Here is an 11,713-nt window from a genome sequence, read left to right on the forward strand (position 1 = left end):
CCGAGTTTGGAGATGTAAAGGAATGAATATATTTTGCCAGTAACAGTAATGTTGGATATCTTGCACTGTAAAGGCCTCCCCATGATCACATTTCTTGCTCTGATATTTCCAGGAGCTCTTACATGTGCTGTAGTTACCTAGACTTCAGTTCCCATTCTCAAGAAGCAGCCTGGGACATGAATATAAGGAACCTAGCCACCCCCTCCAGGATGTTAAACTAAAGATAAAACATACAGACAAAATAGGGGAGGTCATCTGAGCAGTAAGAGATTTTCCATGCTACTTACACTGAAGCCTAGCAACTCCCAGCAGCAGGAAGCTTCTTCTTCTGCAACACAGGCTGAGCCCACATGACAGACAGTTGCCATGGGATTCACAGGCCTGCGTCACTAAAAAAGGAAACTTAACCAGTTCATTGCTCACAATGCTGTACGCTGCATTAAATCCAGCCATGCAAGGAATATACATTTCAGTGCATGGCTCACTGAGCAAAAAAAGCATTTTACCAAAGAAAGACATTTGAACAATAAGGTTAAAGGTTCATTAACATTATTGCACCCAAAATGAAAAACTGAGAATGTCTTCCTCCGCTGTACAAGGCGGACATATGTGTGTGGACCCAAGTGCTACCCTACAGAAAGGAGCAAGCTAAATGTGTTTCCGCAGTATATTAGGCCCCTCCATATTGTGTGTGTTTTTACCTTGAGAAAGGAAAGCACAGCCCTGAAAAGCTGGCGTCACTCTTTGGTCTGATGCTTTACTAAAAATACCACTACTACTGTTGTGTTGGATCTTTCTTTACATTGACCTCTCATCCACATACTGTGGATTTTCACATATTTATAATAAAGAATCTGTTGCCTCTTTACAACTGTACCCGAGGTATGAAATGGTTAAACATGGTGCTGAATTCTAGGATAGTACATGTAGTCCTCATACCAATGGCCCTGATATATAAAAGCTCTCCAAAGCTGGAGAGGATATACTTATCAGTGAACCTGGGTGATCCAGCAAACCTGGAATCACCCAGGCTCACTGATGAAGTTGTATCCTCTCCAGCCTCAATCTGAATGGAAGCACAGAACCTCCTGGGATACCCGTCATGCATCCTGGCTGCTCCTTCTGCGCATGCCTGATATGCTATGTGTAAAAGGGGCATTTTTTCTACCAAGGAGAAAGAGATGTTGATCTCACGCACTAAGATCGGCTCTCTTTCGCCCAATCTTGCACCTGCACAGTGTGAGATCAGGCGATGGAGAAAGAAGACCGTTGGCAGCCCCCAACGCTTACTCCACGCCAGGACGAAGAGGAATTCTAGGACGACGGAGGACCAGAGTAAGGGAAACTCCAGCGCCATTAAGGGACCTGCAGGATTAAAGGGGAGTGTGTTTTTTTATTTTGAGGTTAGTTCTGCTTTAATCATACTTTGAGGCGTGTCCACAGCTTGGTCCTAAGTTCCAAAAGGATCCACAGTATTTCGAATGGCTTTTATAGACATGAAACAAAAATTTAGATCAAAAGTTATGACTTTCCTATGAATTCAGAGTCAGAACCACAAACCAAAATGAGATGAGGGGCAATGTACCTTTGCAGGGTGGGGATTCTAAAATATTGCAGGGATGTACTTCCCTAAAGCAGTAGTTTTTTATTTTTTTTTTGCAGTATAGCCAGCTGCAGAGCTTTACTCCCTGAGCTGAGCTATAATAGCTCCCTCCACCCATCATCTGTAAACATGCTGCCAATTTATATGTTTTCTTACATTGTCAAAATATTTTTGTTATATTGTTAGGCATCAGGGTTTATGTGAAAGGGTTTATTTGAGTAGATGGCCAGTGATATAGCAGTCTCCTGTGATGAAAACCCATGTAGTAGACATATTTCAAGCGGGTGTTCCATCCAATAGATTTGTATTGGAATGCAAAACCCACCTGGAACAGAAGCCCTAATACACCTGTGTACTCTATATAAAACTGAATTTGCAAAGACATGCAACTAATTTAGTATTGCAATTTTCGCACACACCTTGGAATTCATGAATTAAGCTGTGATCTTCAAGAAGACAATTTTAAAATATTTAAAAGTCTTAATAATGGTTAAGCACAGTATCCAGTACCTATACCAATCAGTATTGACTGATCAGAAAACGTATCATGACAACTGACTGAATTTGTGAATTATAGAATGATTGTGTAAACTGCATTCATAGCAACCAAAGGTTACTCTATGAAAATTTTCACATCAAAGACTACGTACACACGTCCGATAATCGCCCCAGGGCCTATATTGGACGCGAATCTGGCGTGTGTACAGCGCTCATCATTCATGGGATCCGTCCTGGCAGATCCACAAACCGCGAACCATCGTAATGAAAATAAAGGAGAGAGAGCGTCGTTCTCCCCCTCCCCTCTCCATAGAGTAGAACGGCTCGTTAATGCATCGTGCAGTCTTTTGTTGTTTGAAAAATCGTGAAAGATCCTTTCCAATGACAACTATTGCACATGTGTACGGAGCCAAAATATTTGTTTTTTAAAATAAATATTGGTTTCTATCACGTGTCATTTTATCTCCACCTGCAATTTGTTATTTTGCTCTCTGCAATAAAAAGGTCAGAGAATCTGATGGTAAAAACTCACCTTGTAAATTGAACTATTACACTATTAAAAATATGAAGCAATAAATATAGTGAACGTGTTATGCTATTTTGAATTGATTCTAATAGATGGAAATAGCACCAATGTTCTTCTGGTTATATCAGGGCACATATGCACTGTACATTGTTAAAAAAAAAGACCTTGTTGGTAGGTGTGTGGGGAATGGAAGCTGGTAATTATATAAATATAAACCATACAGATTCTGCCAGCGAGTATATTTTTCTCCAAGCAACAAAAGGGTTAAGCATTCCTAAAGCCCCCATTGCCCCTCCTGGAAGGTTGGCACTGGCTGTCTGAACTATACTGGGAATAGATCTGTGTCAGCAGTATAACATGTTATATTGCAGAAGAGACATTTTACTTTTCTCTGCCTATGCTGGAATTATTCTGAATCTGTATTTCATTGTATGGAAGTAACAGGCCTTGTCAGTGCGAGGAATGCACGTGATCCTAAATAGTTTACATATTTTGCATATTTTTCCGGATAAGATAATTAAAGCACACATACAGTCAAATGAAATACATAGTTTAGACCATTATAAAAGGATCCTTGATTTTATCTGATAAAAAATTGAAAGCTAACACAGCATTTTTATCCAACCAGCCTTTATATGTAATTTAGCTCAATAGCAACACTTCCAAAGCCTGCAGTTCTGGATTCCTGTCCGGCTCAGCACTGATCACTGAATATTACCATAATGGCATCCCTTTACCATGAGCTGTTCCTACCCAATTACCTCCCTATTAGCTTTGCCATCTGCATTTAGCTCATTTAAACTGATCCTACATCCAAAAAGTGTAACCCCCTTTCCAGGAGAAAGGATTGGCCTTAATTTGGGTAGCAACATCTACATCAGTTTAGACTACAATGGAATCTCACCAGATACAGACCTATTGCATGGAATACCTGTAATTTGACTTTAAGTCAGTAAGCAACTCAACACGTTGGTAATGGATCTTGAAGGGATATTGCATAAACAGAATGATCCTATTCCTGGATTACAGACTAAATCAGACATTGTGTATTTAATTATAGTACAAAATGGCTTGTTCTATTTTTAAGCAATTTTTAAGCAATTTTAATTTATAGTTTAGTCTAATCAAAAAATGAATGAGCCCTGGCTGTCTTGAACACACCCACTGAGTGCACCATCACATAAGACTGTGCACAAAGCAAACTTATCACCCATGTCAATATTTTCTCTTCTGATGCCATTCTATAACCATCACAAAGTTTCGACCAGGGCTGAAGTTCAACTTGACATGAAAACTTTTTGCCAGGGGGCCCTGAAAATTAAAATAGGTAAATTGATTGTCATTGTAATGCAGAAATTCTCACTATTTATCCAGTATTATAGGCCTACCTACATCTTGCTGGTGTATGCCTGGTAAGGTCAGCATTTCGATCATCTGTTTGATCCCTCACCTTTGTATCCAAATTTAATAATTTGTGTGATTTACATATATGCTGTTGTTCTTATCTTTCTGTTTTTTCTTCTGGCTATTCTTTAAGACCGCTAAACGCAAAAGAACTTCATCTAGGCTGCGGATTGAAATACTAATGTAATGTAACTACTGGACATGTAGGCAAACACAATGCCTGTTGGGAAAATGTACTGCAGGCTAAAACATTAAAGATAGCGATGTTTGGCCATAGCAGTTGACATATTTGGGGCCACATGTCCAGTAGTTAATATTCTTTATTACGAATATGTAAGTTTCCAAGCAGGACTTTATCCTTGAACCAAACCTTTGTTCTCCTGGTTTGACTTTGTAGTAATGGTTGATGAAAATGTCAAGTAGGTAAGAAGCACCAAGAATTACAATGAACAAGAAATTATTCAGGGAAATTCACATCTTCGAAACGTTCCCCGGGTTAAAACACCATACTATAGCACTACATGAAGGGACCCTCAGCTTCATGCAGAAGTGTCCCTAATACCCCAATTTCCTTGTAGTTGGATGATCGCTGTGTCCTGTCTGAGGAAGCTCAAAATGGAACATAAGGGCCCAAGAGTCATATTTGTGTCTGCACTTTGAATGGAGGACTACATCTAAAACAACATTTCCCCCCCTTTTTTAAACAACAAATTGCCTTGGATTACAGGTGACAAGGTAAAGATTGTACTGTACAGCAACGGGTAAGATGAATGGGAGGCATGCAATGTAGGCTGGGAGGAAGGCATGCAGTTTAGATCTCTGGTCTCTTACAACCTTTCTCTTCCAGCTCCCTACCTGCGCCGTGCAGCCTTCCACCTTTATCCACCTGGTCCCTTTGCATCATTTTTCCCATTACATGGCTCGGGCTGCAGCCTTTTTCTCCTTGCAGATTTGTGAGCTGGGGATTTAGAAGAAGCATACCTGGACACTTTATACAGTCAGTATCTTAGCTGGCCAAGGCAATGATAGCCCCATTGCAGATGTTTCCTGCCAAGTCTGCACCAAGGTATTTTGCTGTGTGTATTACTACAGCAGCCTGTTGGATGGCCTTGCCCTAGAACACATCTTCAGAGTTTTTAAATCCTCAACCAATCCAGTCCACGAAACTATCAGGAGACTGTCATCTGATGTCTATGCACACCTTTAGTCTGCACATTTGTCTTTTTAGACATAGCTTGTTCGAAAAAATTTGAAATATAAATAAAACAAATATCACTGCTAACTGAAAAAGCAGATTTACAGATTTGTTTGAAGTTATTGTTTAAAGTTAATATCCAGGCATACCACAAAAAGCAATAAAAACTTATATAAAGGGAACTCTTACCTGTCAAATTATTTTGAATTCTATGTAGCCAAACGGCATAACCACAGATTGCTATTGCATTTTAACGAGGAATACCCATTTGCATCCCTTTGCTCTCTTCTCTTGTCAGCTCCTACTACTGCCTCACCTTCCCACAGCTTGAATGCTGCTGTATAGGAATAATACAAGAGGCTGAATATGAAAACTGTTTCAGGTGTTTGAACTAATTCAAATCAAACATTTATTTCATGTTTTAATAAATACTAAACTGCATTATTTGGCATCTTATATTCTGTAATAAATGTGCTATGGAATCTTCTGTGCATTATTTTAGACAGCTAGGCTGCATCGCTGCTGCCGAGGGGATTGAAGCACATTCTATATTCTATTCTTTATACGTGATACTATTCTTAGGAGATGATAATTAGCACCATAGGAAGTGTGATGTCACCGCACCCTGCATTTATGGAGATTTGGCAACCAAACAAGATACAGAGAAGCAGCTGCTAACATGGGAAGGTTACTTATTAAAAATATGCTGTCAACCACACTATTTGGAGAAGAAAGAAATGGGCTACAAAAAAAAAATGTGTTTTTATAAAAAATGCAACTTAGAACAAGATACAAAGCGAAAGAACCTTCACATATGGAATCTCGTTTGGAAATGGAGGAAAATCCAAAACCATTTAATTTTTATCTTCCCAATATAGTCTATTTAGAATAGAGCAGTGTTTAACCCAGAAATTTTTTAAAGCCGGGTGGTAAGAAATTGTAGGTGAGTGGCAGCCCCTGTATTGTGACCCAACTCTTCAGTAACCACCCAAAAGCAGCCGGGTGGTCACCGAAAAGGGCTGGGTGGTGCACCCAGCTAAAAGGGGCTGGGGAAAACACTGTAGAGGTAGTACCGTTTGAGTTGCAGGGCAAATGTTGACCTGCAAAGAGGGCCAAGGCACAGAACTGACTTCTATTCATCGGAGATGATGGGCTTTGCAGGCCACCATTGGTGAGCCATCTGCAGCAGTGACACTCAGCAATCAGAAACAGTAAGGCTAAAAGGTAAAAGAGTAAGGTGGGTAAGAAGGATTGCTGAGGGAAAGGTAGAAGTTGTAAACGGAACACAGATCATCAACAAAGGGCCTGGGAACACAGACTTTAAGAAGTCTTTGCTAAGTTTTCCCGGACATGACCTCAGAGGGAGTGTCCTGCAGCACTTCTGGTAAGGAAACAGAGGGAGTTCACTAAAGTCATATACACAGACTAGAAAAGACCCAATTTAGTTTTCCAAGGATCAGGACAATCGCAGCGAGTATAAATTAAGAGTCGGAACTAGATATAAAACCACTAATTCTACAACATGAACAGCTTCAGAGAGAGATATCAGTTGGGTCTGAAGACAAAGAACTGGTAATAACTACACACAAAATGTATCACTGTACAGTTTCTCATAAATCAGTGTAGTGAGACTTAACAGATGACTATTTTGTCTAGATCAGGCTACAATTTAAAACTTTAGCCTGACTTGATGGACTTTTATAACTAAGCGTTATCAAAAAGAATGTCCATAATTTGAGAAATGCCCAGTATCCATTGTTCCAGACAAAAATGGTTTGTTTTTTTTAACACATTTTGCTCCCAAACATTTATCTTCCAGCTTTGGATTTCCAAACAATTGCAATTTTAAAGTATGTATTCCAGAAGTAATCACAGTTGTGTGACCCTTAGCAAATATGTTTTGAGATCATGTTTTTAATGCCTCAAATTTATAGTTATACCAATGAAGAGGATGACTCCACCTAGACCTGGGATACTACAATAGAAAAATGTAATACATCTAGTCCTTCCTTGCCATAAACATGTGAAGGAAGAACAATGCTAAGTCCAACACAGGAACTCTGCACTGTATTACCACTTATGTTAAATGGCTTTAGAATGGTCTTCTCTAAATTATGAGCGCCCTTATATTTTGTATATTCATTGGGATGCATGTATTTGTGTAAATGAAAGAAAACAAAGAAATCCATGCAAAAACATAATGCAGATATTATACACAGTAGTTAACATTCAGATTGTACCATAAAGCCATGGGAGGATTTTTGTTACATTGTATTTTCCCAACCAATACCAAAATCAAAGTGTCAGCATATTGTACTCAATATATTACATCATTGTGCCACATCTGAAATCCATTTAGTGTCAAGTGTTAATACCACAATTGCAATTGGCTTACAAGTTCTCCTCCTTTAAAGTACAGTGGTACTTTGGTATAAATCCAACTTGGTATAAGTCCTGTTTGGACACAAAAAATTTAGCTTGGTGTACAACCTTTGCTTGATATACAACCTTTGTGCTAGAGCTTGTATGGGTCAAAATGAGTCATAACACCACGCTAGCCTTATTTACCTCTCTCGAAGACAAAGCCACAACTGCCCACCAGCGTCAGTACGTCAGTTGCTATCATTCACTGAACAGCCTGCGCTATAACTCTCTGTGAATTACAGAACATCTCCTCCTCCCTTCTCTGCACCATCCTAGTAGGGACTCAACTCTTATCAGCAAGGTAAAGGGAGGTTAAATTTTAATTTATTTCATCTAATCCCTTTTGTATTTATGTATTTTAGTATTAGGCATGTTTAAATTCTTTTATACAACCCCATCAATGTATATTATGCCAATAACAACAGGATTTTTTTTATGGGAACGGATTAATCAATTTCCTTTAATTTATTATGGGAAAAATTTGTTTGGTATAAATCCTGGAAAGGATCTGGAATAGATTAAGGATTTATACCAAGGTACCACTGTATATCAGTCTTATATGGGAATATCAACCCAGAGAATTGGAATGATCTCTTCTAAATGCACCATGTTCTATTCCAGAACGGAGTAGCCACACATAAATGTTCAGGGAACAGTTTCTACCTTTTTTCTACTGGGCTTTTTCAGAAAGCTATACGTAAAGAACACCACATTATTCAATATGAAAATTGGCATTTACAATACAAAGGAAAAGTATTTACACACACATTCAATGGCACCCAGACCCAGAAAATAAAAAAGTCCCCATTTTTTGACTACTGCACAAATCATCAATAACCCCTTTCCCTAGCATTTATAATATTCAAAGAGCAAGACTGATCAAGTGCATTCTTGACTTAAGCTACGTACACACTTCCAATTATTATCGTTGGTAAACGAACGTCGAACGATCCTGCACGATATCTGCGAACGATCGTATAGCACCGATCCTGTACATACAGATAACGACACGATCGTTCGTAGATATTGTACACACAATAGATGCGATCGTTTGAACGATACAGGAAGTTACGTGCACCGCAGGAACGTTCGTTCATCACGCATGCTCAGACCATGGACGATCAATGAACGATCGTACACACGAACGATGGTCAACGATCGTCGTCCAATCTGATCCTCCGGTCCGGTCGTTCATTTCCAACGACTTTCCTCGTTCGTCGGGTTCGTTGGTTACTTTTTTTACGAAAGATTTTTGCCCAATCGATCGTTCGTCGTTCATTTTGAACGATAAAAATTGGAAGTGTGTACGCAGCTTTAGTCATAGCAGCACATACATTGTACTTTGATCCTTCCCTCCCATGTAAATACTACCCAGATTTGGACAGACTGGATAGCAAGAAGAGCCTTTTAACTCCACTTCAAGTCTTTTTTGTTATTTAAAAGTTGAGGTTTAATCTGCTGTAATGTTGACTGCCTTTGTTTCACAACCTCTTACCTTCATTAAAATACTCAAAAATTTACCCCGATTTAAATCCATCAACATCATTAGAATGTCTCTGGAATACAGATCATGGCTGGTGGTCATGAATGCTGCATGCGGCTTCCTTAAAACATGATGCTAATGCCCACATGTGCTGTTGAATCTCTATAATTGAAAGAACTGAAATCCAATGAATAAAAGGGGAGGGGGGTGGAACAGTAATACTGAAGAGTAATACCCTGTTTCCCCGAAAATAGGCCCTACCCTGAAAATAAGCCCTAGCATGATTCGTCCCTATTTGTGAGGATGCTCGAAATATAAGCCCTACTTTGAAAATAAGCACTAATGCTAGACATGAGAAATTGGGGCCAATGGTTTTAAAGGAAATGGAGTCACAAAAATTTCAAGATGGAATTCAGAGTTTGGAGAATTATGATAATGTTCCAGAATGTGATGACATGACTATATTTGAATAAATGTTGATTTTTTTTTGTTCAAGAATAAATGTCGATTGTTGTTCATGAAAAAAATAAGACATTCCCTGAAAATAAGCCCCAGTGCATTTTTTGGGGCAAAAACTAATATAAGACACGGTCCTATTTTTGGGGAAACAGGGTAAATGTTTTTGTTTTTGATTACCAGATCCAGACCTGTACCTCCATAATTTGGTAACCACACACTTGAGGAGTTAGAAAACTCCAGGTTAAGAACCCACGCACTAGAAGATCTATAGCGGATGACACAGATTTCACTAACTCTAAATGGCTGTTGCAGATAAACAAATTAAACCACATAGTAAATTTTCATCATCATTGTAACCATCAGATGTGCTTGTATGTAAATGATGAATGAATGATGGTCTGTTGATGTTAATGGAGTATGTGGATACATTCTCAGAATTTCTTTTTGCTATTGCTATGCAGAAGTGTTACTTGCTTCTTAAACCAGCATAGCGGAGATTCTAATTTCCTAGGTACTTCCATGAAGCAATGTTATTGGAATGTGCATTTATATTCTGATAATTTCTACAGCTATATATGTATTGTGTTAATAGGCTCCATTCATCCCAAAAAGCCACCCATTTGAGAGCAGACGTCAGGAATACAAACTGGCAATATACCAAGGACAGCTGGACATCTGACAAAACATCATGAGGCTCATTCTTCTGCAGGGTGAATGGCTATACTTGCAGCCAGCAGAGGCAAGCCATATTATGACTTCATACAGCAGCATAACACAATCTCTGTTAGATTTGTGTAGTCCTTTAGGATTTACATTCATTTGTCAGTTTCTAAATATAGTTGGTGTGTCATTTAACTGTCCTGGCAAAATTACATATTCTCCTGTAGAACAAACATATGTGCCAATTTGATCTTCCCTGTAAAACCCTGATCGAACCCTGTAAATATGTTCATATTTTGTACAAAAAATAGATTTTACTGCACTCTGGTTATTTGGTATGGCAGTTATATTGTCATTATCATCATATTAGTCCTCTCTGATCATTGATTCGTATGATTTTTTTATTCTTGGGGCTTACTAGCTTTTTTTATCAATCTGGAAAAGATACTGAGCTATGCAGTTTCCACAATACAGCCTTTTAAAGATTTCGCTTTGCATCTTTGTCTTATCTGCCGCACACCCCGATTAAAGGGGGAATGTACCCGAGTCTTTTCCCTTCTGAACCTCTAGGGAGAAAGCGAAATCTAGAAATAAAATAGAACTTCAAGTGGTTGGTTTCTAAATTAAGCCTCAGCTGTGTCTAAAAATAGTTGTTCAGCCTGGAGAAGCTACCCAGCCTGAATTTAAATTGCCTGTTTTTCCCCTCATGCACAGCGCTCAGTCACCATTCTGCAGCAAATCTTGCTCAATTTCTAGATGTCTGACCATGTCTGCATTTCTCATAGGGAAAAGCAATGTTTTCTGCTGCTGTATTCTGCAATTGTTCATTTGAATTATCCACAAACAAAACATATTTGAATGAACAAAAAGCTTTGCATTTTAAAATCAGTACAGATTGCTTGTGACAGTAATTATTAAATTATTAAAGAAAAAAACAAAAGTTATGCAATTATTAAACAGGATGTTTACATATAACTAGCATTTATACCTGAATCTTTCATGATATCAGCTTCCTTTATTTCTCTGCACTAAATCACTAAAATTAGAAAGGGAATGGAAGCGCCCTGACCCAATAAGCCTATTCTTTGTTACAATAAGGGGGTTGCCCACTGTTTGCCACCCTAACACTGACCATGATGGCCTCATCAATGGACTGCTGCTTCGTCACTGCCCAATCAAAAGCAAGAACATTTTCAGAATTGGAAAAACTAAAATGGCTTTTTAGAGAGAAGCCTAATAAGAAGCTGGGAATGGAGTAATCATGAGTATACAAACAATCAGATTTGGTTGATGGGCTTCGATGTACTTCATGGGGTCATGTCTTGTTCCTTGGCAGCTAGCAAGTCCTTCCTTTCCATAATGAATTGGCTTCTTTAGTAGTGTAAGATCATGACTATATGGAGTTTTTATACAATGCAAAACATATAACAGTATCTGCAGCACTGCATCTGCATCTTGCAT

At 38.7% G+C, this 11,713-nt stretch overlaps 1 protein-coding gene and 1 long non-coding RNA gene across 4 annotated transcripts in view; one reads left to right on the plus strand and one right to left on the minus strand.

Annotated features, from left to right (window-relative positions):
• GNB4 (G protein subunit beta 4) overlaps positions 1-11,713 on the minus strand; it is a 54,542-nt gene that overhangs the window by 33,383 nt on the left and 9,446 nt on the right. Inside the window, exon 1 of one of the 3 annotated variants that reach the window (XM_072408143.1) lies at positions 288-310. The exons of the other annotated variants lie outside the window; for them this stretch is intronic. The gene's annotated coding sequence lies outside the window, so the exon portion shown is untranslated. Of the gene's footprint in view, positions 1-287; positions 311-11,713 lie in introns of those variants that run through there. 3 annotated transcript variants of the gene reach the window in all.
• LOC140328492 (uncharacterized) lies at positions 5,810-10,741 on the plus strand. Its single transcript, XR_011920296.1, has 2 exons — positions 5,810-6,798; positions 10,185-10,741. It is a non-coding gene; the product is annotated as an uncharacterized lncRNA (long non-coding RNA).

The sequence above is a fragment of the Pyxicephalus adspersus genome, chromosome 4 (genome assembly GCF_032062135.1).
Source record: "Pyxicephalus adspersus chromosome 4, UCB_Pads_2.0, whole genome shotgun sequence".
In the NCBI taxonomy this organism is placed as follows: Eukaryota; Metazoa; Chordata; class Amphibia; order Anura; family Pyxicephalidae; genus Pyxicephalus; species Pyxicephalus adspersus.